Genomic DNA, 26,807 nt, shown 5'->3' on the forward strand with positions numbered 1-26,807 from the left:
AAGGGCTTACAGTAAACATATATGCTTACAGTCAGTACGCCTTTGGCGTGGTTCACAACTTCGGTAGACTGGGCAGAAAGAGGTTTCTTGACCTCACAAGGCACTAAAATCCAACATGGCTCCTTGATAGTACGGCTACTCTCAGCACTTGCACTCCCTACTCAGCTAGCTATCATAAAATGTGCAGCGCATCAGAACATTGTAGATCATGTAGGAAAAGGGAACGCTTTTGCTCACCAGATAGCCAAACAGACTGCCACTGATCTCTCTTCAGGAATGTACACTTCAAGGGAAGCCACAAATGCCTGTACTTTGGATGAGGGTATTGATTCCGTAAGGGATATCCAAGCCGATGCCACATTAGAAGAGTCTAAGAAATGGGGTGAGGGCTTGGGGAAACTGGATGATGATGGGTGTTGGGTGGACAAGGTTGAAGGAAAGTGATTACTGCCTGACGCATATATTATGATGATGGTTGTTATGGCTCATGGTCCCACACACATATGTTCTCGTAAAATTACTGACATGTTGCAAAAAGTATGGATAAATGACAAAATCCCTAAAATAGCTGAACGCTTCATTCAGGGATGATTGATTTGTTTGCAGCATAATGTGGGAAAGGGCACATCAACTCCTAGGGGTAGTTTTGGTCCACCTCTGTTCCCTTTGAGGTTATTCATTTTGATTTTATTGAGATGGAGCGCTGCAACAATTTCAAGTATGTATTAGTCGTCATCTGTGCTTTTAGCAAATGGGTTGCGGCTTATCCTGTCAAAGATGCCACAGCTATGTCCACGGCAAAGACTATGTTAAAGGAATATTTTCCAAGATTTGGGTTGCCGAGAGCCATCTGGTCGGACAATGGTCCACATTTTATCACTGCCGTAATTCTGTAGATATGCATGGGATTACAGATTGATAAACGGTTCCATTCGGCTAGACACGCTCAGAGTGCTGGACTAGTGGAAAGACACAACGGCATCATCAGGAACAAGCTCGCTAAAACGTGTGCCGGCACCAAACTAAAATGGCCGGACACTTTACTGATCGTGTTGTTATCTATGTGAACAACCCCTCAAACTAAGACTGGGCTCTCTCCCTTTGAGGTGGTTATGGGAAGGCCTGCTAATATTTGGAATGTTCCAAAGTCTCGTTCTTTATGAGATGTCAAAAATGTACTTCTCTCCGTTTATTGTGGCCAGTTAACTAAAAATCTGTATTTGATTTATCACCAGGTGTGAGAAGCTTTACCTGTATGGTACGAGGGTCCCAGTCACAGCATACGACCGGGGAAGTGGGTCCTTATCAAATCATTTGAGTGATCTTCTTGCCTCGCACCACATTGGCGAGGCCCCTTCCAAGTTCTGCTGGTCACACAGACTGCGGTGCAGCAAGCAGGCCGGAAACACTGCATCCATGCGACGCACACCAAGAGGATTCCACACCCAGTGGCACATGCTACAGAAGACACAGAACCCCTCACCAATGCTGTAACCAACGATCCCGAAGCAGCAATCAGCATCGAGAGTGCATCAGAGACTCTCCCTGAGCCTGTGAGGCCTGGGGAAACAGCCATTTTGTCCCCACATTCTCCAACAGTTTTGTTTTTTGAATTTGTTCTGGATCTTGCATCGGATCCTGCTTTGGATTTTTCGCTTCCAACGAGAAGTGACGACACGTTGTTCACAGATCATTCAGTACCAGGAAGCACAAGGTACGATCTGCGTCCGAGGAAATAGACTTACTGCACAGTTCGGCTGTGCTATCGAGGGAAATCATCAAAGGGCTTGTCCTTTTTAGCCCGATCATTTGCACAAAAAGGGATTCTATTGGCTAGGGTTTGAGGAAGGACTAAGAAAACGCTCGGCCTGGAGGTCGCCAGCAAATAACACTGGTGCTTTTGTTTGAAGACTACAATGCTGCAACCGCTTCTGCTCCTACAGGACTGATAAGAGAACGTGTGACCAGCTGCGAGAATGGACAATCCACTGTGTGGGCCCCGAAAACGTATTGCTGTCTTGTGATAATGTTAATTGGTTTCACAATAGTCATTGTTTTAGGTTTCTGGTATTTAGAAGAAGTACATCCGTTTGAGAATGTGTTGCCGACTGAAAATGTACCTACTGTTTCTGCTCCTTTCGTGCATCTGCATACTCTATCTCTAAGAGACTCTCAGCACAGACAGAATTATCACAACAACACACTTTTACTCATCATGAATGCTACACATGCCATTTTTAACAAATCCAATTGTTGGGTCTGTTCACATTTACCGCAACACGGGGATAAGGGGCTAGGTTGGTATATTCATCCTTTACCTTTGACTACTGCATGCTATGCTTCTCTTAAAGCACTATTCTTTGGCCAATGAGTGTTAGGGAGAATTCTCATTTATGGCTAATTTCCCTCACCTAGTGAGTCCCCCAGCAGCTTTGCTGGACTTCTGGAGTTTATTTATTTCCACTTGGCAAGAGTGAGAGCTTTTCCCCCACGCTTTCCTGTGTTTTGCTATGTGTTTCTACCTGTTTTTGTGATTGTGGACTCTGAAGTACACCACTTCAGGAGCCCCCTTCTTTTTGTGTGTCACACAGCACCTTCAGTGCCGTGGCACAGCGCTGTCTTTGAGACTTCCCTCGACTCCATTTCTGAGGTGACTACCGTCCCCCAGAAAAGGGTAAAGTTACCATTAACTTTACTTAGTCAATCTACCACAGATCCAGTACACGCCATCTTCCATGGAGTACTGAAAGGGTTAATTCATATCCCTTTGTATCTGTACCTCCTAGAGCATTGTTTTGCTCTTTTAGCATTTAGACTTGGCTGGTGGCAGTGGTATCTACCCTAACTTTTCTACCGCGATTATATTAGATAAACGTGGTACTGTTCTTGGCTATTATATTAGCCTCAAACTAAATCGTCTTTCTTTTGGCTCCGGTTGGGTTTATTCACCATTTCTTTTTGTTAAAGTCCTTCTCGTGTTTTACTTTGCGTGGCAAACTAGGTTCGCCTTCTTTGTTCACTGTCTTTTGGCGGGCTTCTGCTCGGAAGCCCTACTCAAGGCGCCTGGGTATCTAGGTGGGCTGAATGTGAGGGAGGGGTGTAGTCACCCCCTGCACAGGGTATCCTAGGAAACCCAAGTCACACTTTGTCATGATTGGCCAGGGTGATTGACAGCCAGGCTGTGTGAATGGGGGTTTTTCGCATAAAAGGCAGGTCTCTTGGGCTAGAAGTCAGAGAGTCGCCACTGGAACTACAAGGAACCGAAGAGAAGCGGGGAGAACGACGGCTGCTGCAACTACCCCATCCCGGTGAAGCCCTGCTGCAGTCCTGAGCTATCTTCCCTTCAACGACTTAGAGAAGATCCAGTCCGGAGTCTTCTTCCCTTGAGCTTGGTGGGACAACCAGCTCACCTTCTACAGCCAGAGGAACCTCTCCCTTGGTCGAAATTGCTGCATGCTGCTGTAGTGGTCTGGATAGCCATCTGAAGAGCCTCTCCTGTTTTTAAGGAGCACACCTTTTATTCTTTGTCGCTGCTGCCGGCTTCATTCCTGTGTCGTGCAGAACCCTTTCGGACGTCCTCCTTCACAACGAAGCTCCAGGAATCGTGGGTCTGCGGGAAACCAACAGGAACAACTGCCAGGGCACTAGCTGCACCATTGGAACATGGTACTGTGTTCTACTTCAGGAAACTGGCTGAACCCCTTTTCTTCATTTCCAAGGCTTGCCATTGTCTTCCCTCCTTCTTATAACTTTTGCTTCTGAACATTGACAATATCGAAGTACTTTTTGGCTACGTTGAATCGTGAACTATCTGACTGTGTGATCTTCGGCAACAGGCCCTGGCGTCTTTCGACTCTGGCTCTGGCCCTTTGACTTTTGAACTCCTGTCTCTGAGTGTTTCTTGATTATGCTTGCCTAACAAAAGTATTGCCTGTGATTTTTGCCTCCCACTCCCTCTGGGTATCTCAGGTGCTAAGTGTGTTTTGCCCCGGTAACATTTCATGTCACGGATACGCGTTTATTTAGTAGACCGAACTGTCAAAAAGTGATCGCAATCGTATTCGTGGTAACATGTTTTGTCAGTAACACCATTTCATTCAAACACAGGGTACTTACCTTGAGACTTACTGTACAAAATGAATTGGTTAGTTGTAGTGTATTTAACCTGTGGTTTTCATTTAAGTTTAATAGAAGTGTTGTGTTTATAACAAATGGTTTAAAAATAAATGTACTTATATTTTTCTACCTGAAACCTTGAGTCAGTGTTTGCTTGAGTCACAGTAATTGTGGTCCCTTTGTGTAATCTCTGCTACTGCTCATATACTCTTGAGATATGCCTGGCTGCTCCGCCACTGCTGCCACTCTGACATAGTAGTACAGGCTTTTACCAAAGGTAAAACTTGTATTGCCACCTGTAGACTTAATCGTGTGTAGTGGTCCCTAAGGGCACTGCACAGGATTCTGCCTAACACTGGCGTACAGCGGTGAGGATTTGGAAGTAGAGTGATCACACTTAGAGTGCTGCCGTTGCTTGGGTTCAAATAACCACAAGGCTAACACCACTAATTCTATTTAACTAAGAAATCATGTCAAATATGGAAAGCTACACTGAAGAGAGTCTTTACTCTATACTGCTGAGGTTCTGAAAACCATGTGTAGGGATAAGAATATCTCTGGTAAAGGAAAGAAATCTGATCTGGTTGCACTGTTAATGGGAAAAAGCCTGGAGAGTGGGTCAGAAGGACCTACCACTCCAGCAAATGTGGATTTTGATGTTTCTGATTCTGAGAGTGTTAATTGTGAAGAAGTAGATGAGTCCTTGCCAGGAAACCCTGCAACTCCCTTGCCTGCTCAGAATGCGCAACCATTGTCCACAGGGACCCCCACAGGTCCTACACTTGCTCCTGAGTTTATTGCACTTGAAAAAATGAGACTTGAATTGGAAGTGAAACGTATTGATGCACAAACTGCCATGAAACATCAAGAGTTAAGGCTCAGAGAAATGGAGCTGAACCATGAACTAGAAATGAAGAAATTGTCTCTAGAAAATGCTTCTCTCCCAGAGTCCTCTAGGTCTTCCAGCCCTAAGAGACCCTGTATGCCAAAGGAAATGATTGGTATGTATGAGACTAAATTTGATATTCTGGATTGGTTAGCAATGATTGAGTACAATCATGGGATTCAAGGTATCTCAGGGAATCAGTTGATTCCTTGGCTTTTCTCTAGGCTCCTCCCTGTTGCAAGTGATGCTGTGATGGATTTGGGGGAGGAGGATAAACAGGGTTATGAATGTGTGAAACTAGCATTAATAGCTAGGTTTTGGAAGACCCCTTCTCAGTATCTTAAGAGGTTTAGAACCCTCAAAAAGCATGATGGTACCCCTTGGGCTACCTGGGTGTGTGAATGTTTGAAAAACTTAGATGGTTGGGTTAAGGGTTACAAAGTGAACGCATAAGAAGGTTTGAGGAATCTTGTAATGTTGGAGTCTATTTTTGATGTCTGCCATCCTGAGCTTATACAGCACTTGGCTGATTCAAAGGAGATAGATCCTAAGAAGCTAGCTAAGGCTGCTGACTTGTTGGTTGCCAACAGGGCCCTTCACGAGGATTCAGGGGCTACTCAGAAGAAGGATAAGGGGAAGCAGCCAAAGAAAGACAACAAAGAGAATTCCAATAATTCCAATCCAAAGGCAGGCCCCAAACATAACCAGGGTTAGCCACAAGGTAAACTGAATCAGGCTAGTTTACCACATGGTTCCACACCAGATGGAGGCCAGAGCAAACCCCCATTCCAGAGAACAATTGGAAAATGCTTTGTTTGTGGGTTGCCTGGTCATGTGAAAGGAGATCCCAAGTGTAAGGGTAAACCTTTAGGGATCAACACTGTCTCCTTAGCCTTCTCCCAGGTGGATGAAGTACCTATGACCAGTGGAAACTTTCAGCTACTAGCTGATGAGCCCATGAGAGTCTCAGCTAGTGTTTCCTTAGTGTCCTTGGGTCTTTGGGAACAACAGAACTTATATGTCTATAACTTGATCCCAGATAATACTAAAGAGTATTATAAAGATAGTGTTCTTGTGAATGGTCAGGAGACCCCTGCCATCCGAGACACTGGAGCCAGCATAACTGTGGTTGATATATGTTTTTTCAAAGTGGAGGATGTTGCTAAGGCAACCAAACACTTAACCAAGTTAGCTGGAGGCCCTGTGCAAATGGTTCCCCAGTTACCAGATCTCATCCAGTGTAATGACATGACTGTCAGAATACCTGTAAGTGTGCAAAATGACGTACCTGGGAGGGTCCTGTTGGGTAATGACCTTAAAACTCTTGGAGTTGTGTCTAGCACCCCCAGGCCCCCCAGCAGAAGGAAGCAGGAGCTCACAAGGTCTGCAAGGGAGATAACCTTAAGAGGCTCCCCTGGGGACATGATAGAGGAAGCTATCATCCCAAGTTCACAGGACTTATTACTGCCATTGCAGGACAAGAAAAGACAAAGGGGAAATCTAAGTCTGCCAGCAAGAAAACAGCAAGCACTCCTGTGCCCAGAAGGACTGTCCAAAGTCACACCTGCGACTCCCACACCAGCTGAGGCTGAGTGTGAGGTTCAACCCTGTATGGTCAAACTAGATACTGAGGAATCAGATCTAGAAGAGGGTCTTACCTTGGTAGGAGATCTTGACCCAGGTGACCATCCTGAGCTGCAGTCTTTACTGGCAGAAGGTGGACCCAACAGAGAAGATTTCAGTAAGGGACAAAGAGAGTGTCCTACCTTGGAAGGTCTTCGCCAACAGGCAACTTCTCAGCTCAATGAGACTGAGCCTGGGAAGGATAGGTTGCACTGGGAAGATAGCCTCTTCTACAGTGAACCAACTGAGTCAACCACTGGAGACTACAACACTTATAGTACCTCTAGTGAACCGACTCCAATTTCTGCAGTTAGCCCATGAGGTACCTTTGGCTCATCACTTAAGTTTTAAGAAGACCAAAGAAAGGCTGTCCCTGCACTTCTACTGGCCTAAGATGGGTACAGAAGTAGACAAATTCTACAGAAGCTGCCACACTTGCCAAACCTCTGGCAATAGTTGATCCAAGAATGTGGCACCCTTAGGGCCTCTCCCAATAGTGGAAATTCCTTTTGAGAGGGTTGGGATTGACATTGTTGGTCCTCTTGACCCTCCCACAACTTCAGGCAACAGTGTTATCCTGGTTGTAGTAGACCATGCCACTAGATTTGCTGAAGCTATACCTATGAGGACTGTTACGGCTCCGGCTGTGGTTAAGACCCTACTTGGTAATTTTACCAGAGTAGAAGATTTCTGACAGGGGATCAAATGTTATGTCCCACTACATGCAAACCATGTGGAAAACCTGTGGAGTCACCTACAAGTTCTGAACTGCCTACCACCCCCAAACCTATGGGCTGGTAGAGAGGTTTAACAGAACTATGAATAGCATGATAGGTGCTTTAGAAGAACCCCTTAGAAGAAAGTGGGACCTTCTACTGCCATGCCTTCTCTTTGCATATAGAGAAGTCCCTCAGGAGGGAGTAGGATTCAGTCCCTTCGAACTTCTCTATGGCCATCCATTCAGAGGTCCATTGGCCCTGATTAAGGAGGGGTTGTAGAGTGCTCCTTCCCCCAAGCCAGTCAGAGTGACTGACTATGTGATAGGTCTCCGGAGGAGAATGTCACACATGATGGCAGATGCAAGTGATAACTTGAAGGCTGATCAAGCTCTGGTCAAACATTGGCACGATCAAAAGGCTAACATGGTTGAGTTCGCTCAAGACCAGCTCGTTCTCGTTATGGTCCCCACAATGCAGAGGTCCTTGCAAGATAAATGGGTGGGACCCTTCAGAATTGTGGGTAAACTTGGAGAGGTCAACTATCTGGTGGACTTGGGCAATCCCAAGGAGGCTCCGACAGTCTTCCACACCAACCGACTCAAAGCGTATGTCTCAAGACCTGATGTAGGAGCGTTGCTTCTAGCATCATCCGAGGAAGAAGAAGAGAGTGAAGCTCTTCCGGATCTCTTCAGAGGCTTACCTTTAGACGAAAAAAATTGAAGGAGTAAATCTCTCTTCAAATCTGACACCCGAGCAACAAGAAGAGTGCAAATCCATGTTGAATCAGTTTGCCTCTCTGTTCTCGCTTTCGCCAGGCTTCAGGCAACAGTGTTATCCTGGTTGTAGTAGACCATGCCACTAGATTTGCTGAAGCTATACCTATGAGGACTGTTACGGCTCCGGCTGTGGTTAAGACCCTACTTGGTAATTTTACCAGAGTAGAAGATTTCTGACAGGGGATCAAATGTTATGTCCCACTACATGCAAACCATGTGGAAAACCTGTGGAGTCACCTACAAGTTCTGAACTGCCTACCACCCCCAAACCTATGGGCTGGTAGAGAGGTTTAACAGAACTATGAATAGCATGATAGGTGCTTTAGAAGAACCCCTTAGAAGAAAGTGGGACCTTCTACTGCCATGCCTTCTCTTTGCATATAGAGAAGTCCCTCAGGAGGGAGTAGGATTCAGTCCCTTCGAACTTCTCTATGGCCATCCATTCAGAGGTCCATTGGCCCTGATTAAGGAGGGTTTGGCGAGTGCTCCTTCCCCCAAGCCAGTCAGAGTGACTGACTACGTGATAGGTCTCCGGAGGAGAATGTCGCACATGATGACAGAAGCAAGCGATAACTTGAAAGCTGGACAAGCATTGGTCAAGCACTGGCACGATCAAAAGGCTAACATGGTTGAGTTCGCTCAAGACCAGCTCGTTCTCGTTATGATCCCAACAAGGCAGAGGGCCTTGCAAGATAAATGGGTGGGACCCTTCAGAATTGTGGGTAAACTCGGAGAGGTCAACTATCTGGTGGACTTGGGCAATCCCAAGGAGGCTCCGACAGTCTTCCACACCAACCGACTCAAAGCGTATGTCTCAAGACCTGATGTAGGAGCGTTGCTTCTAGCATCATCCGAGGAAGAAGAAGAGAGTGAAGCTCTTCCGGATCTCTTCAGAGGCTTACCTTTAGACGAAAAAAATTGAAGGAGTAAATCTCTCTTCAAATCTGACACCCGAGCAACAAGAAGAGTGCAAATCAATGTTGAATCAGTTTGCCTCTCTGTTCTCGCTTTCGCCAGGCTTGACCCATTGGGGCCAGCATGACATACTCACTGGTGACTGTCTGCCAGTCAAAAGCAGAGGATACCGAATGTCAGAAAACGTACGAACCCACATCAAAGGTGAGGTCAGCAAGATGCTTGATCTCGGGGTAATAGAGCCCTCTACTAGTCCATGGCCTAGCCCAGTTGTGTTAGTACCAAAGGCCGGATCTAAAGAGCTTAGATTCTGCATGGATTATAGAGCTCTTAATGCAGTCACCAAGACTGATGCCCACCCTTTGCCAAGAACAGATGAGTTGGTGGACAAACTTGGCGCAGCCAAGTTCCTCAGCACATTTGACTTGACGTCAGGCTATTGGCAAATTGCCCTGACAGACCATGCCAAGGAGAAAACTGCATTTTCTACCCCCGTTGGCTTATATCAGTTTAAGGTAATGCCTTTCGGATTGAAGAATGCACCTGCTACATTTCAACGGATGGTAAACCAGGTTCTGAATGGGATGGAGGACTTCTGCATGGCATACTTGGATGACATATCAGTGTTCAGCAATTCCTGGGAAGAACATGTAACCCACCTGAGAGATGTTTTGCAGGCTCTTGGACGAGCCAATCTGACCATAAAGGCGAGTAAATGCCAAATTGGACAGAGTAAGGTAGTCTATCTTGGACATGAGGTAGGAGGTGGAGAAATAAGGCCTTTGCTCAGTAAGATTGAAGCTGTGCAAAATTGGACAACACCTACTACTCAAACCCAAGTGAGAGCCTTCCTAGGCCTCACTGGGTATTACAGGAATTTAATCGAGAACTATGGGACCATAGCTTCTCCACTGAATGTCATCGCCTCGCCCAAATTTCCTAAAAAGGTTAGATGGAACGAGGAGTTCAATCAGGCTTTTGAAAACCTGAAAAAGGCTCTTTGCCAAGCCCCATTACTCAGAGCTCCTGATTACCGCCAACACTTCATTGTGCAGACAGATGCTTCAAATGTAGGAATAGGTGCCGTACTCAGTCAACTGGATGGGAAAGGTAGGGAGCACCCCGTTTGCTTCATCAGCCGCAAGCTGAAGGATACTGAAACAAGGTGGGCAACAATCGAAAGAGAGTGCTTTGCTATCGTGTGCGCTCTGAAGAAGTTTAGGCCGTACTTGTATGGTTCTACTTTTGTCATTCAGACTGACCGCCAACCCTTGAGATGGTTAATGCAAATGAAAGGGGAAAACCCGAAACTATTGAGATGGTCGATCTGCCTGCAAGGGTTTGATTTCACCATTGAGCACAGGTCAGGGTGTCACCACCAAAATGCTGATGGTCTCTCTAGGATGTATGTCATCGACTAGAGGTATGAGATTCATCCAGGAGTGGATTAAATCCTCCTGTCCCTTAGTCTGAGGGGGGGGGGCGAGTGTTAGGGAGAATTCTCTTTTTAGGCTGAATTTCCTAACCTAGTGAGTCCCCCAGCAGCTTTGCTGGATTTCTGGAGTTTGTTTTTTCCATCCTGCCAAGAGTGAGACTCTTTTTCTCCCACTCTTGTACATGAATGTGTGTAATTCCTTTGAATGTCAATGTGTTCTATGGGCTATGGGGTCTTTTACTCCATAGGGTCTCATGTGTTTTGCTATGTGTGTTACAACGCACCCTCCGTGCCGTAGCACTGGGGCATCCTAGCGGACCTCCATCATAGACTCCATACCCGGGGACTGACTACTGTCTCCCCGGGCATGTAAAGTCACCATTGGCTTTACTAGACCTAAATTTACTAACAGAACTAGTACAAACCATCCTATTGTGGATGTATTAGTAGGGGTAATTCGATTACTCCTGGGTCTGTTATTAGAGGGGGCACTGTCCCGTCCCCCCTCGTTGAGTTTTGGCTGGTGGCAGTGGAAACTACTTGTTATATTCGACCCCGAATATAACCCTATGGGATTCTTCCCATTGTTGGAGATTAATACTTTTCCTTGTTAATCTCTAACATACCCCCGGTTTACTTTTCTTAAATAAGTCTATCGGATGGTATTTTCTGCCAGAACTCGGTTTTTAAAATGGCGTCTGTGTTCGTCTCTGTGACTCCTGAACCAAAGGTTGAGCCCTTTGTTCCACTTTTGGCGGGCTTCTGTACAGAGACCCTCCAAAGTGGTGCCATTCTGCCTGGGTTACCACAGGGGGTGTGGGAGGGGGTTTAGGCACCCTGGACTGAGTTGCCTTGCCAACTCCGGTCGCACTCTGGTGTGATTGGCCCAAGTTGTGAGCCACCCCGCTCACCACTTAGCGTGTTTTGATTGACAGCTAGGCTGAATGAATGGGGGTTTTCTGCATAAAAGCAGGGCTTTTGGGACTGGATCTTCAGAAGTCGCCACAGGACCTAAGAATCCGACGAGGGTAAAGCTGAGCCGACCTGCAACGACGACACCTCCGGTGGAGCCCTGCTGAACCGACTCACCACTTCCCGACGACAGAGGAGATCTCCCTGCCGGAGAGCCTCTTCCCCTGACTGGTGGGAACAACCAGTCTCCTTTGCTTTTTCTTCGCTCCAGGACGCAGTGGTCGAATTGCCCATGCAGAGCACCTCGGCAACCGGATAGCCACTACCCCTGTACCGCGACCAAAAGGTGGTGCCTTGTGACGGAGCACTCCGCGGCTGGTCTCTTCCCTGGTGGTGCACCGGACTTCACTTTTCTTCGACAACGAGATCATCTCTACTCTTGGCAAAGACCCGACGTGCATCCACCACCAGGAACAACTGCCCCCACCGGTGCTGTCTCTCCACAAACAAGGTACCGTGTCCGCCTGGCTTCCCTTTCTGCCGGATAGAGTGAGGTGTCTTAATCCTCGCCTTTCCATTGGGTCGCCTCCAAGCTTTCTTTAACTTGTTGTAATGAACTGGTCCAATCTTTTCATAACAATTTGCGATAAAGACTTGAAGCGCATTTCCACTGAGACACTTTTTGGGACATATCGCCTTGCCTCTCTCCGAGTGGTCCTGGCCTCTGAACTTTGTGATCTGCAGTAGACCCTGCCTTACTTGCCTTGCATTTGTCCGTAAAGTATTGGTACCGAGTTGATTTCATAACCTGCCTTATTTTTCTCTCCCGACCTAACGAATACTAGAGTGCCATCTAGGTTAAAGCATACACCTCTGTCTGCAAATAAGTGATGCCGGTGAACCTAGACTTGTCGAACTATGGTTAGGGGGATTGATCTTTTTCTTCGTATAGTAATTGTGATTGAAGTTGTTTGCCGTATTAGTGCCAGAGTGTTTTCTATAGATGTGTTGTTATAAATAAATACCTTTATATCTTTACACCGAAGCCTTGTTCCGTGTTTGCTTGTTCTACTGTGTAGACTGCCCTATTTTGTATACTCCACATACTGCCTAACTCTTCTTGAGGGAAGTCTGACTGCTCAGCCACAGCTACCAAGTGAATCTGTGTGGTACAGACGGCTACCAAGTGGGTTTACTGCCTAACACCTGTAGTCCTAAATCTTTTGCAGTGGTCCCAGAGGGAATTGCACAGGTTTCCACCTAACAGGGTAAACTTGGAGAGGTGAACTATCTGGTGGACTTAGGCAATCCCCAGGAGGCTCCCAGAGTCTTTCACACCAACCGTTTAAAGGCTTATGTCTCTAGACCTGACATTGGAGCTTTGCTTCTAGCTTCAGCTCAGGAGGAAGAGGAGAGTGAACCTCTGCCTGACCTCCTCAGAGGCTTGCCTTTAGATGAGCAAGTGGAAGGAGTTAATCGCTCTTCCAGTCTCACATCTGACCAGCAGGATGAGTGCGATTTACTGTTAAATCAGTTTGCCTCCCTGTTCTCATTTTCACCAGGCTTGACCCCTTGGGGCCACCATGACACACACTGGTGACTGTTTGCCCGTCAAAAGCAGGGGGTACAGAATATCAGACAATGTCAGATCCCACATAATGAGGTCAGCAAGATGCTTGAACTCGGGGTTATAGAGCCCTCTACTAGCCCCTGGTCTAGCCCAGTTGTGCTTGTACCAAAGGCAGGATCCAAGGAGTTGAGATTCTGCGTGGACTATAGAGCTCTAAATGCAGTCACCATGACTGATTCCCATCCTTTGCCTAGGACAGATGAGCTGGTGGACAAACTTGGTGCATCCAAGTACCTCAGCACATTTTACCTAACGTCAGGCTATTGGCAAATAGCCCTGACAGACCATGCCAAGGAGAAAACTGCATTCTCCACCCCAGCTGGCCTCTACCAATTCAAGGTAATGCCTTTTGGATTAAAGAATGCACCTGCTACATTTCAGAGGATGGTCAATCAAGTTCTGAATGGGATGGAGGACTTCTGCATGGCATACTTGGATGACATTGCAGTGTTCAGCCCTACATGGAAAGAACATGTTGAACACCTAGGTTATGTATTGCGGGCTCTTGAACAGGCCCATCTGACCATAAAAGCAAGCAAGTGTCAAATTGGTCCGAGTTGAGTGGTCTACCTTGGACATGAGGTAGGAGGAGGATGAAATAAGGCCATTGCCTAGCAAAGTACAAGCTGTACAAAACTGGGCCACACCTACTACTCAAACCCAATTTAGAGCCTCCCTAGGTCTCACTGGGTACTATAGGAACTTCATAGAGAACTATCGGACCATAGCTTCTCCCTTGAAGGTCATCTCCTCTCCCAGATTTCCTAAAAAGGCCAGGTAGAATGAGGAGTGCAATCAAGCCTTTGAAGGTCTAAAGAAAGCCCTTTGTCAAGCTCCAGTCCTAAGAGCTCCTGACTATCACCAACCCTTCATTGTACAAACTGATGCTTTTAATGTAGGTATAGGTGCAGTCCTTAGTCAACTGGATGAGAAAGGTAGGGAACACCCCATTTGTTTCATCAGCAGGAAGTTAAAGGATACTGAGACATGGTGGGCAACAATAGAAAGAGACTGCTTTGCTATTGTGTGGGCACTGAAGAGGTTTAGACCATACTTGTATGGATCACCTTCACCATTCAGACTGACCACCAACCCTTGAAATGGCTGATGCAAATGAAAGGGGAAAACTCAAAATTACTCAGATGGTCAATCTGCCTGCAAGGCTTTGATTTTTCCATTGAGCACGGGACAGGAAGTCACCACCAAAATGCTGATGGCCTCTCTAGTATGTTTGTAAGCGACTAGAGGTATGAGGTCCATCCAAGAGTGGATTAAATCCTCCTGTCCCTTAGTCTGGGGGGGAGCGAGTATTAGGGAGAATTCTCATTTATGGCTAATTTATGGAGTTTATTTTTTTCCATTTGGTAAGAGTGAGAGCTTTTCCCCCACTCTTTTCTGTGTTTTGCTATCTGTTTCTACCTGTTTTTGTGATTGTGGACTCTGAGGTACACCACTTCAGGAGCCCCCTTCTTTTTTTGTGTCACACAGCACCTTCAGTGCTGTGGCACAGGGTTGTCTTTGAGACTTCCCTCGACTCCATTTCTGAGGCGACTACCGTCCCCCAGAAAAGGGTAAAGTTACCATTAACTTTACTTAGTCAATCTACCACAGATCCAGTACACCTCATCTTCCATGGAGTACTGAAAGGGTTAATTCATATCCCTTTGTATCTGTACCTCCTAGAGCATTGTTTTGCTCTTTTAACATTTAGACTTGGCTGGTGGCAGTGGTATCTACCCTAACTTTTCTACCACGATTATATTAGATAAACGTTTTTGGCTATTATATTAGACTCGAACATAAACCCGCTTGACCAAATCGTCTTTCTTTTGGCTCTGGTTGGGTTTATTTGCCATTTCTTTTTGTAACAGTCCTTCTTGTGTTTTAGTTAGCACTGCAAACTAGGTTCGCCTCTTTGTTCACTGTCTTTTGGCGGGCTTCTGCTCGGAAGCCTTCCTCAAGGCGCCTGAGTGTCTCGGTGGGCTGAATTTGAGGGAGGGGTGTAGCCACCCCCTGCACATGGTATCCTAGGAAATCCAAGTCACACTTTGTCATGATTGGCCAGGGTAGTTGTCCAGGCTGGACAACCGCCCTGCTGGGTGATTGTCAGCCAGGCTGTGTGAATGGGTGTTTTTCGCATAAAAGGCAGGTCTCTTAGGCTAGAAGTCAGAGAGTCACCACTGGAAATACAAGGAACTGAAGAGAAGCGGAGAAAACAATGGCTGCTGCAACTACCCCGTCCCGGTGAAGCCCTGCTGCAGTCCTGAGCTATCTTCCCTTCAACGACTTAGAGAAGATCCAGTCCGGAGTCTTCTTCCCTTGAGCTTGCTGGGGACAACCAGCTCACCTTCTACAGCCGGAGGAACCTCTTCCTTGGTCGAAATTGCTGCACGCTGCTGTAGTGGTCCGGATAGCCATCTGAAGAGCCTCTCCTGTTTTTAAGGAGCACACCTTTTATTCTTCGTCGCTGCTGCCGGCTTCATCCCTGTGTCGTGCAGAACCCCTTCGGACGTCCTCCTTCACAACGAAGCTCCAGGAATCGTGGGTCTGCGGGAAACCAACAGGAACAACTGCCAGGGCACCAGCTGCACCATTGGAACAAGGTACTGTGTTCTACTTGAGGAAACTGGGTGAACCCCTTTTCTTCATTTCCAAGGCTTTCCCTTGTCTTCCCTCATTCTTATAACTTTTGCTTCTAAACATTGACAATATTGAAGTACTTTTTGGCTACGTTGAATCGTGAACTGTCTGACTGTGTGATCTTCGGCAACAGGCCCCGGCGTCTTTCGACTCTGGCTCCTGCCCTTTGAAGTTTGAACTCCTGTCTCTGAGTATTTCTTGATACTGCCTGCCTAACCAAAATATTGCCTGTGATTTTTGCCTCCAACTCCCTCTGGGTATCTCAGGTGCTAAGTGTGGTTTGCCCCGGTAGCATTTCATGTCACGGATACGCGTTTATTTAGTAGACCGAACTGTCAAATAGTGATCGCAATCGTATTCATGGTAACGTGTTTTGTCCATAACACCGGTTCATTCAAACAAAAGGTACTTACCTTGAGCCTTACTGTACAAAGTGAATTGGTTAGTTGTAGTGTATTTAACGTGTGGTTTTCATTTAAGTTTAATAGAAGTGTTGTGTTTATAATGAATGGTTTAAAAAAAAAATTACTTATATTTTTCTACCTGAAACCTTGAGTCAGTGTTTGCTTGAGTCACAGTAATTGTGGTCCCTTTGTGTAATCTCTGCTACTGCTCATATACTCTTGAGATAAGCCTGGCTGCTCCGCCACTGCTACCACTCTGACATAGTAGTACAGGCTTGTACCAAAGGTAAAACTTGTATTGCCACCTGTAGTCTTAATCATGTGTAGAGGTCCCTAAGGGCACTGCACAGGATTCTGCCTAACAATGGAACGATAGCATCTCGGAGAACTTCAATGGGACTAATTTGAATCAATACAAAAAAACGTGTTCTGACGCCCCTGGGATGCTCGCTTTTTGCAAATAGGAGTAAGCTTAATGTTGCTTCTACTAGGCCGTCTGATAGACTGTCCCGTCCTTTTCAATCTTTGATCTATTTTAAGATGGCTCCTCTAGGCAATAAGGATGCCACCCCTCCTTCTTACATTGTTAACCATAGCCCTGATTCAGTTTCTTTCTGCATACAAAGGAATGGTACTCAGTTAATGGGTGATTTTAAAGGTTGCGCCAATGTTGCGAATTTGGCTGGTGAGGACAGACCTTTGTATTTAGGCAAACCTGTCTACTTTGTTTGCAGTAATGTAGCATTTCCATGGTTACCCAGGGATTGGCAGGGAACTTGTTATTTAGGGATCCCGTTACCCGGGGTATTCATTGCAAGTACTGTAGAGATATCAAAGGTTTGTCCGCGGCGGGACGAGAATGTTGACACTTCAGCACAAGTCCTGGGTGATGTAGCTAAATCCTTTGTGCCATTTTGGGGACAAATAATGAACTCTGACGATATCAGGAGACTAGCAAGAGTACTGGAGAGGACCATCAACCGGACCACTGATAATATGACTCTAGAACAGAAAGCAATAAGGTTAGTAGCACTTCAGAACCGGATGGCATTAGATCTCATCCTGGCTGAATGCGGTGGGGTATGTAAATTAGTGGGGTCCGCTTGCTGTGTTTTCGTGCCAGATTCCTCCCCAACTATCTTCAAGGCAATACAGAATCTGCACGTCCTTAGTTCAGAAGTGCATGTTCCCAAGAGAAATTGGGATCTTAGCACTTGGTTCTGGGACTTCTTGCGGTTTTGGGGATGGAAATTACTTTCGGTCTTGCTGATCATTTTAGGTATTTTGTTGTTTCGTTGCTGTTGTATACAATGTCTTCCTGGTATGTGTTTGATGCTAGGAGGATGTTGTGCACAGGCGATGGGTTCATTAGGACGCAAAGTATACGCCACAGAGAAAAACTCCAACAAATATGTGCTGAAAGAAATCTTAGTATCTGATCTAATGGCAATTGACATCTCCGATAGTGATTCAGGATGAATGGACATTGAGACGTGGAGTTACTCGTGAAGTGACTAGAGGTAGTTTAGCGCTTGGCTTAGGCCAAAAGGAGGGTTTGTTGAACGGGATATCATGTTGTGCCATTTTGATTCTCGCTCCAAAGTCACCCTGTGTTCTAAAATGGTGGCCTGTGTACTTTTGTTTGTGACATGGCCGTCTTGATCTCTGTATGCAAGTTAATGCCTAAACTGCCTGTAGGCCAAATGTTAGGGTCATGTAATGAGACCTTGTTGTTCGTTGACCTATAGATCGAGGATTACCTGTGCCAACATAACTGATCCGCAAGCATATATTAAGCACAATGTTGTGTAAATACTAAACGTGAACACTTGTTGAACTGCATTATATTAAAATATGTACTAAGGCTTATGTTAAATCCGAGAATATACTGTTGCCATTGTGATTTGTTGAGCATGTGAACTGAAAGTGATCCATATGCATATAGCTGGGCGAGTCAGAGGTGAACCCGGCACGAATCCTAGATTGGGAATTATTAGCGTACAGAGGGGCTGGACATCATGTTGCAAGACTGTATAAAAGAGCGAATGTTCTGATGTACAGCCTCACTCACTTCTCACATCGAACGGGCTGCTATTCATTGTGATGTACTGAGGGCCAGATAGCTATCTGATACTTTGTTCCTTTGAAAACTGTTTGGTTACTTGAATAAAGATCTGTGCCTCGATATTTCCTTTTGCTTTTACAGTAGGAGTCTAGGAAGTGTTGAACCTGCAGGTATGCAACTCTGTCTAGAATTTTCAGAAAGAATGGGACTGTTGTTATGGGCCTGTAGTTTTGGAGGACTATGGGATCCAGAGTGGGTTTTTTAAGGAGCGGACGTACCCAGGCTTCCTTGAGGCAGGATTGAGTTTATGGCCCTTGGGAACGTGCATATGGAATGGATGGGATTGCACCAGAATAATTTCTTAGGCCAAATAATGGAACCAACTCAGGGAGATTGCAAATTAGTGTTTTATTAACAATTATTTATTATTAACTATTATTTATTATTTACAATAGGGAGGTTACAACAAACATCAACGGATGTAAACTCAGGCTCTCAATTATCTTTACATAAAATATGGTATTTATATGAAAAATATGTCAGAGTGACATCATACTACGTGGTAATAGTGAAAAACCCTTTCAAGTGTCGGGATTGATTAAGGGAGATATCTAAGTATACTTATCAATAGGTGCTAGGATTGTTATTTGTTGTTCGTTATCAAGTGAACAGCTTATGCCTACCTCTAAAGACAAGTCATTTCAGAAACATGACATACACAGTTTCACATTGGTCTTCAAACTATAAGTTCCTTCGTTATATGGACTAATACAATTGGTTGGCATGCCTGTGCCATGTCTGGAACATTTAGTACATTTAGCAGCACGTAAACCCAGACCCAGGTGCAAGGAGATAGGGCATGAAACTACCCCACCACCCAATTTGCCCAGCATCTCTCTTGCCCCTTTCTTCTACCATAAAATTGTCTTTGTACTTGGTCTTGCACGGTATCCTTGTCTTTGAGAATGCACGGGAGTGAGGGCACTCGCTATCTTGTCTGGTACTTCAAGTTCAAGTTCTATTTCCATCCTTGGATCAGGTGACAGGCGACAACGATTTGGCCCATTTTGCAGTTTTTAAATGCTCTAAATTAATTGAAGTTTGGCATCCCTTGTGTCCAACTTGCACCTTAATACGAGAAGGTTCATCCTCTGCATACTCATTCTTCTTCAGAATAGATAGCTGACCTTGCTTCTTGAAACTTGACTCCAGGCCAGGCAGCCTTGCCATGAAATTTCATGAGCCTATTATTCTTGCTGTGACAGTTTTCCATTCCAGATTCATGGGTTCTGGCCTACTAAATTCATTATATCAATCCGTTTCTGTACAATGGTGGCTTCGCCTGCATTCTATACACTACTCATAGCCAGCTTTTATGATGACTTAATCTACCTTGTGTTTCAGCAACTGTACATTTATTGAATGGTTGTTTTTCTGTAGCACTTTGTGCAGGTGTAATCTTCCTTTTTATATTGGAAAGTGCACTTCAATTCTTTATTTCATCATTAGGTTGTTCAGGATCTATACATCATCTTTAGGCAGTATCTCCAGACGTTGTGCACATTTCATTATGACGTCATTGATTCATTAGTTAGCTTCTTTTCACACTCCTTCAGGTTTTTCCCCCTACAGGTTATCCTCACGTCGAGGGTACATTCGATAGGGTTGTCTCAATGGGTGTCTTATTTCAAACACTCGCTGTGGTATTGGTATTATGGTGGGTGTTAGACATGGCACAATTGCATGTCTCCAATACAAAGGGGGTAGGGGGCAGGATCTCCTGAGATGAAGGAGGTGTTTATGAAGTTGGTGATGAATGGTACTAGAACTTCAGAACAGTCCTTGATGATTGAGGTGAGACAGATGTCACCTTTGCACTTAGAGGTTTTTAGGTTTTTCATGAAAGAGAGTACTTCTGGTTCTGTGATCTCTTTGAAAAATAAACTGAGGGACATCTTGTTGTGGGGGTTGTGGCTGTAATGAAGTGTGTGAATATCGGCCACTTTGATCAGAGGTGATTTTTTTGTTTAGCGTATCAATTTTGTTAAGCATAGTGGTTTGGATGTTGGTGCACCAGGCTTAGTCTTTAGTGAGGGGCTGAGGGGGGCTATCAGGGGTCTCAAGTTCTCTAAAGATGGAGATAATCTCTTTGGTGTCTGACTTTGCATTCATAATTCTCAAGTTGAAGGAGGTGGATTTGACCAAGAGTATCACCTGTTTATAGGCTTTGGAAGTCTTAGAGAACACCAGTCTTGTAGAGTCAGGTTTGTGTTTTGCCCGCTTTCGGTTTCAGAGGTCTGTTGTCTGGTATGTACCAAGAATTGGAGTGTCTAACTGGTTTTATTCTTCAAGAAAGGAAATGGTGTCAACTGCCTTCGCTAAGTTTTGGCAATATAGGTCTGCAAGGACGCTAAGGGTCTTTGGAGAAGGGGGTTTGAGATATGGGATGGCTAGGAAAAGTAGTAGGCACTCTTTGGTCAGCTTGCATGAACTGCGTGCAAGTGCCGGTCGTAAAGGCACCGTCAATGGCTTCACTTTTTTGGGTGTGGGAATGAGAAGTGGATCACATGATGGTCAGACCAGGGGCAGGGTTGTTGGACTTGATTGTGGCTGGGCAATTGATGTCCTCAATTGCCCAAGGGGATCATGAAGAAACTAGTGACAACACTGTCAATGGGGATGCCATTGTTGATGACTACGAGGTGAGTGATCCTTGCCATACTTTTGAGGAGACACCTTGCCACCACTAGAGACCTTCATCAAGGACCAGTACTCATGCAGCACAAGAAGCTAACTGGCCAGCCACTGTGACATGTGGACCTCCACCACAGTGACTGCTATGAAGCCCTCAACATGGACCAAAGTGACACACATCTGCTGAGGGGTGGGGTATTCTAATGGTGGTGGGTGATGGCAATAACACAACTGTAGAGCAGGATCTGCCCAGGAAAGGTAGGCAGGTTCTGGACCTCCCTCAGAGATACCTTCCATCCCAACTTGAAACAAACTTTCACTCTGCCCTTTCATCCTCCTCCTCCTTTACCAATTGCCCTTGCACCAATGAGTGCCCATCTTCTTGCAGACTAAGTCACTGTGTGGCCATATTTTGACAGACATATTGCCACAGTGGCACCTTGGATAGAGGTGACATGCTGCACTTAGGCACTCCTGACAGTAGTTGCAACTTGCATGGTGTTCTGTAAGTATGAGTGTATGTCCAAGGCCAAGGCTAAGGCATTAATACCATTTCACATTGCTCTGCTTTTATTACAAAGGGATACATACCCCTGCAACAGTACTGAATGGGGTGTTGAGGAAACTGCTTCTAGTTGATTGTCACTTAAATGGCAAAGCCTCACTATGGGCATCTCAAGTGGACATGTGGGGTGTATTGACCAACTTTTCCGCTGCTATGCTACATCACTGTGTTATAATGGTGCCAGAAATAGCCAAATGGCTGCAAAGCCCTTGTGCGCGCCAAAACCTCTGAAAATCTCGCTTTGCAGAGCACAAAAAGATGGCTGCAATCTGCCACACATGCTGTCAGTGGTGGAACAGAGCTTTCACTCCTGAAATATGTCACTGGGCTCCAAAACAATTAAAAATGGAGTACAGAAGGAAAAAAGCAGTGCTTTGTAAATGAAACCCAGAATCTTGCTTTAAATCCCTTTTTCTTGGTGGCTGAAACTTCAGAATGCTGGTACAGAACACCCTCAAACATTCAAAATTCTTGCTGGGTGCTACAATTCACTTAGTTTAAGAAATCATTGTGAACTTACAAGGTCCTGAAAAGCTGAATGCATGAAGGGATTTCCACAGCAAAAGTGGCCTCCCTGTGGATCTGTCAAAAATCTCTGGGTGCAGTACCCTGGGCTGCCTGAATGACAGCTGTCAGGAGCCTGCCTGATTAAACTTTAACATGTATAAACTGAAATCAAATGTTTGCAATCTAAGAGGCCTGTTACTGAGAGTAACCCATATTGTAATTGTTTTGATCCCTTGGTTAAAAATCTTGAATGAGAATTTTAGCTGTGATTTGACACAACAAGTTTGTTTTAAGCTGAAGAAAAAATCAACAGAATTAACGGTTAAATTAAACCTGGTTGAAGCTACCAAACTGGAATAACAGGTTTTCTCACAGAAGGAAGGTCTTTCCCCCCAGAAGGAAATCAAACAGAAGCGTTAATTATGTGGTTGGGAAAGACCCTGGTCTTCACAGGCATGAGGAACAATGACCAACTCCAACTATGGAAATGCAAGGTGTGAGGACAGTCGTAAATGGCCTCTGCCAGGAGCAAACAGGGAGGAGACTGCTCCTGGACTGCAGGGAGACAAAAAGAGGCAGACCCAAACAACCATCTGCAGCTGAACATTAACAAAGAACATTTTTTTAAAAGATTTATAACTTGAGAGTTAAAATTGTGAAAAATATAAAAGTAACAGATTTGTGAATCTAAATTTTGGCTGCACGTTTCAAGAGGCAGCAAAATCGTGTGACATGATCTGGAAAGAAACGGCAAGAAATGTGATTCTACGCAAAATGTATTTCTGATAGAATTATGAAACTTTATACACTTATGCCCATGTTAAACGCGGACACATGTAGAAATTTGTTTAAGAATTGGACATTGTGTTCCTAGTGAAAAGGGCAAAATTCTGTGAAACGAGGAGACAAGATCCCACATCTATTGAGTTTTGAGGAGTAGCTGATATGTAAAATATGTAATCTGTATATGTGATTGTTATAGAGGTTGCACATGTGTAAATATGTATTGTGCCAAAAGTAGATGTTGTGTTCCAGGGGCTAGGGGTGGATTCTCAGCCTCATAAAAATTACACCATAAAGGTGACACTCTGTTTCTCTCCTCCTATCAAGGCAGAGAGTAGACTCTGACCCAAGCACCTGTCAACAGGGGCAATCTTATGCTAAACTGGCCCATACACACACCCTTTATGATGCCTGTTCATAGCATAAATAGACACATCTCACCACACAAAAAGATGGACAGATTCACTCACTATCCTGATGCTGGTGGAGCACCCTGCTTCTGAACTCTACATCTTCCTTGCTCCAGACTCCAGAATCTTGGCAAAGCAGAAACTCATTGCATAGCTGAACCATTTTCAGCCAGGCTTCAAATTCCGGAGCCAGATCCCCACAAACCAAAGGGGAAATATCATAATACAGCCGGGCTGTGCTGTACTGCTTGCCTGCTGAAAATAATGGTGGTCGGTCGTAATCTCGAAACAAAAATCTCGAATAACAAAAAGGTCAAAAAAAATATCTCGGAAAAAAAAGTCGAATTACTCTTTTTTAATGATATATTTATTTTGGGGTCCGGGATTAAAAAAAATGGTAAAAAACAAAAAAAAAGGGGGGCTGTGGGGGGGAACCCCCCCATTTCGAATAAAAAACGGCATAAAAAAAAATCGACCTTTTTGTTTTTGAGATTTTTCATTTCGGTTTTATCACTATAAACCGAAAATAATATCATCATAACCACGAAGGGCAGATCCAATCCAGTCCTGTGCCATGCAGTGACCAGAGGGCCTTGCAGATCCTGCCAAATCCAATGTGCCCAGATGTCTTTCCTAAACCAGATCCCATTCCCTGACCAGAATCTTGACTGACCAGAATACTGACGGTTCCATTTAAAAACATATCCAGTGAGTATCTATAGAAAGAATTGTGTCACTGGCATATGTATTTTGCATTGTCAATCCCTATCTTAAACCCATCCTATCTTGTATTCAGAACATGTACTGTTAGGAGTATTTTTGAATTGTATGAACTCTCTATCCAAACCATCCTATCTTCCTCCACAACTAGTACTGTTAAAACTATCTTTGCACTGATCTTTTCTCATCTGAAGAAGGCAAGTTTCATCCGCAGGCAGTCATTCTGATCAAGTGGCTGTGTTCCTGTGTGGTATTCGTTTTGTTCATAGTCATCCTGTAGTGTAGCAACCCATTTGTCATTTTAAAAGTGCATTCCTGTTTTCCATTGTAGCACCTATCTTGAAAAAAACGACCTCTACTAAAACGCCTATAACTCCTTCAGTTTTTGTGCTATAATAAACAACTGCTGCTTGTAGCTAACATCCATAGCTATACATTGCACCTAAAACCACATTCCAAATCAATACGGTTCTCCCGTTATCGCGAATATCGCGCAGTTAAAAGTTTGCCACAAATTTTCATTTTGGGAAATTCTTACACGTGTAAAACAGCTTTTAATTGCTTCCGGCTTGAATTTTAAGATTTCTAATTGTTTCTTGGTATTAAATCATTGCTGGTGTTTGTGTGCAACTATGCAAAGTGGCTTCCATAAGAATGTATAGCAATTTCAGAAATTTAGACCATATTTAGTGTTTTTATTACCAGTCCATTCTAAAGATAACTTTAAAAGCCATTCTGACAGCTTGACAGTCCATTCCATTTTCTCTTGTGTTTGAAAGGGGGAAAGTGGGATTGATGTTCTGTTGAATTCTGACTTTCCTGAATACCTGCTCTCTCCTCCTATCTCTTTACATTGCCTATTAGGGGGTTGAGGGGTGTGCAGGGGGAACCGTTAACCACAGTGCTATCCAATCTGAAACCACACACAATTATTATTGTTTGCTCACTGTTACTCCTTGTGTATTAAAGAGATAATTCTGTGTTACCTCACCCCATTGGTGAGTGTTGTGTACCTATTAAGACATATTGTGATAAAATTTTAAATACATGAATACATCTTTACCTTTGCAAACCAGCCTGATTCCTGGTACCGTGTGACCGGGGGGGGTCCAGGAGAAGGGCATGACATGAGTGTTATATCGTTCAGAATAAATAACTTTTAGACAAAAATAAATAAGGATTTCAGTTGTGCACTACATGCTAGGCGTTGACTTGGGTGTATGCCAGATTGAAATCACTTACAGCTTGGTGCTCGTCACGAGATCCTGAATTAGACATACCACTTGTGATAGTCTGACACAGCGTGCTAACTGATGGGGAACATACACCCTGTTGGGCTACCATACTGTGCTACGCTGTAAAAACACCCTTCAATAGAAACACTCAAAGGAGTTGGGCCTGTTTTGCAAAAGTAAAGTAACCCTGAGATAAGCCAGAAGGAAATTAATATTTCCGGGATGGCGACCCCAGTGGAAATCAATATTGCAAAAGAACACCTACTGCACAAATTGTTTGTCAGGGGTGAATGGGTGGAGCAGGAGGAGAATGTTTGGCTGCAGGAAATCAAACAACAAGTCACTGCCATAGAATTAGATACATGGCAGGACCAGGGTCCATTACGCCAGGCACTTAGTGAATTGTATATGGCCCCAAAAGTTAAAGAAGAGCAATGTATAATTGCCAAAATAGCGGTTTATCTATACCTCCACATTGGAGTAATACAGGAAAAATATGCCAAAAACCTAGATCTGGCAAGGAGGCAAGTACAATCCCTAGAGAAAACCCAAACTGATTTGGATTCTGCAGAGCAAAGGCTACAAAAGAGCCAATAATCAGAGGGAGAGGAACCAGACAGTACCTGACAAAAGTAAAGGAAGATCTGGAGCTCCTGCAGCAAGAGAAGGTAGAGCAAGATACCAAATTACTGACACTGCAAAAAGAGTGTCAAGAAATGTTGGATTCTCTACAACAGAGCCAACAAAAGCTGGAGCAGCAATTACATTATAATAGAGTCTGCGAAGGGCAGATAGTTAGTTGCCCTAGAAAATCAGATTGATAAACTAAAGGAGGAAAATAATAAATTAATAGTGAAGGATCTCCACACTCAAACAGATTTTGATGAGGAGCGCCAGAAATGATGTGCCATTAGAAAACAAAGGGACGACCTGGCTGCACAGAAGGGCATTCTAACTCAGGAAAGGGACGCCTTAGGCCAGGAGGTCAGCCATTTAAAAACCGAGCTAGAAGAAAATCACCTGGCCCTTCAGGGACTGGGTGAACTCAAATTGGACTATGAAAAGCTGTTAGGGCATACCAGGAGGGTGGAAGATGCTCTGGCAAATAATAATCAGGTCAGTAAGGACCGAACTCAGGAGGTGAGTCTCCTGCAGCAAAAGTTGGCCCAATACTCCCAATGCAGGCAGGAAGCACAGAGAGACAATGCAGCACTCTGTGAAAACAATGACAGTCTCCATAGACAGATAGCCATGCAGGAACAACTAATAGAGACCAGTAAGGCCTTAATAGAAGAACAAAAGGGTCAGATTCTTGCATGTCATCAGGGAGTAGGGGCTGAAAGAGATGAGGTCAGATGGGAGAGGGAAACCCCTGAGCATAAACTCAGGAACCCTGTTCTCACCAGAGAATTTAATCCCTTCAATTCCATGGACTCTGCCAACCCCATGTCCACTGGCTCACATGAACCAAGGGCCATGGGGATGGTAGACTTCAACCCAATAGGAAATATGGGACTAATAGGTTAGCGCCTCCGAGAAATGGATGAGCGGGCATCTATGTACAGGTTCCCAAGTGCTAGGGCCATCTTCTCTGATCAGGGAGACTCCAGTGAGGGGAGAATCAGAGAACTGGATCCTCAGAAATATAACCTACATATGGATCAGTCAGTGAAATTTGGTGGGGAATTCCATGAGACTAGCCCCACTAAGAGCATATTAAAAACCTCTTCCCAGCTAGGACAGTGGGGGGGTACTCAACCAATCCTGGGAGC

This window comes from Ambystoma mexicanum, chromosome 14 (assembly GCF_040938575.1).
Source record: "Ambystoma mexicanum isolate Mex_15411 chromosome 14, UKY_AmexF1_1, whole genome shotgun sequence".
Classification (NCBI taxonomy): domain Eukaryota; kingdom Metazoa; phylum Chordata; class Amphibia; order Caudata; family Ambystomatidae; genus Ambystoma; species Ambystoma mexicanum.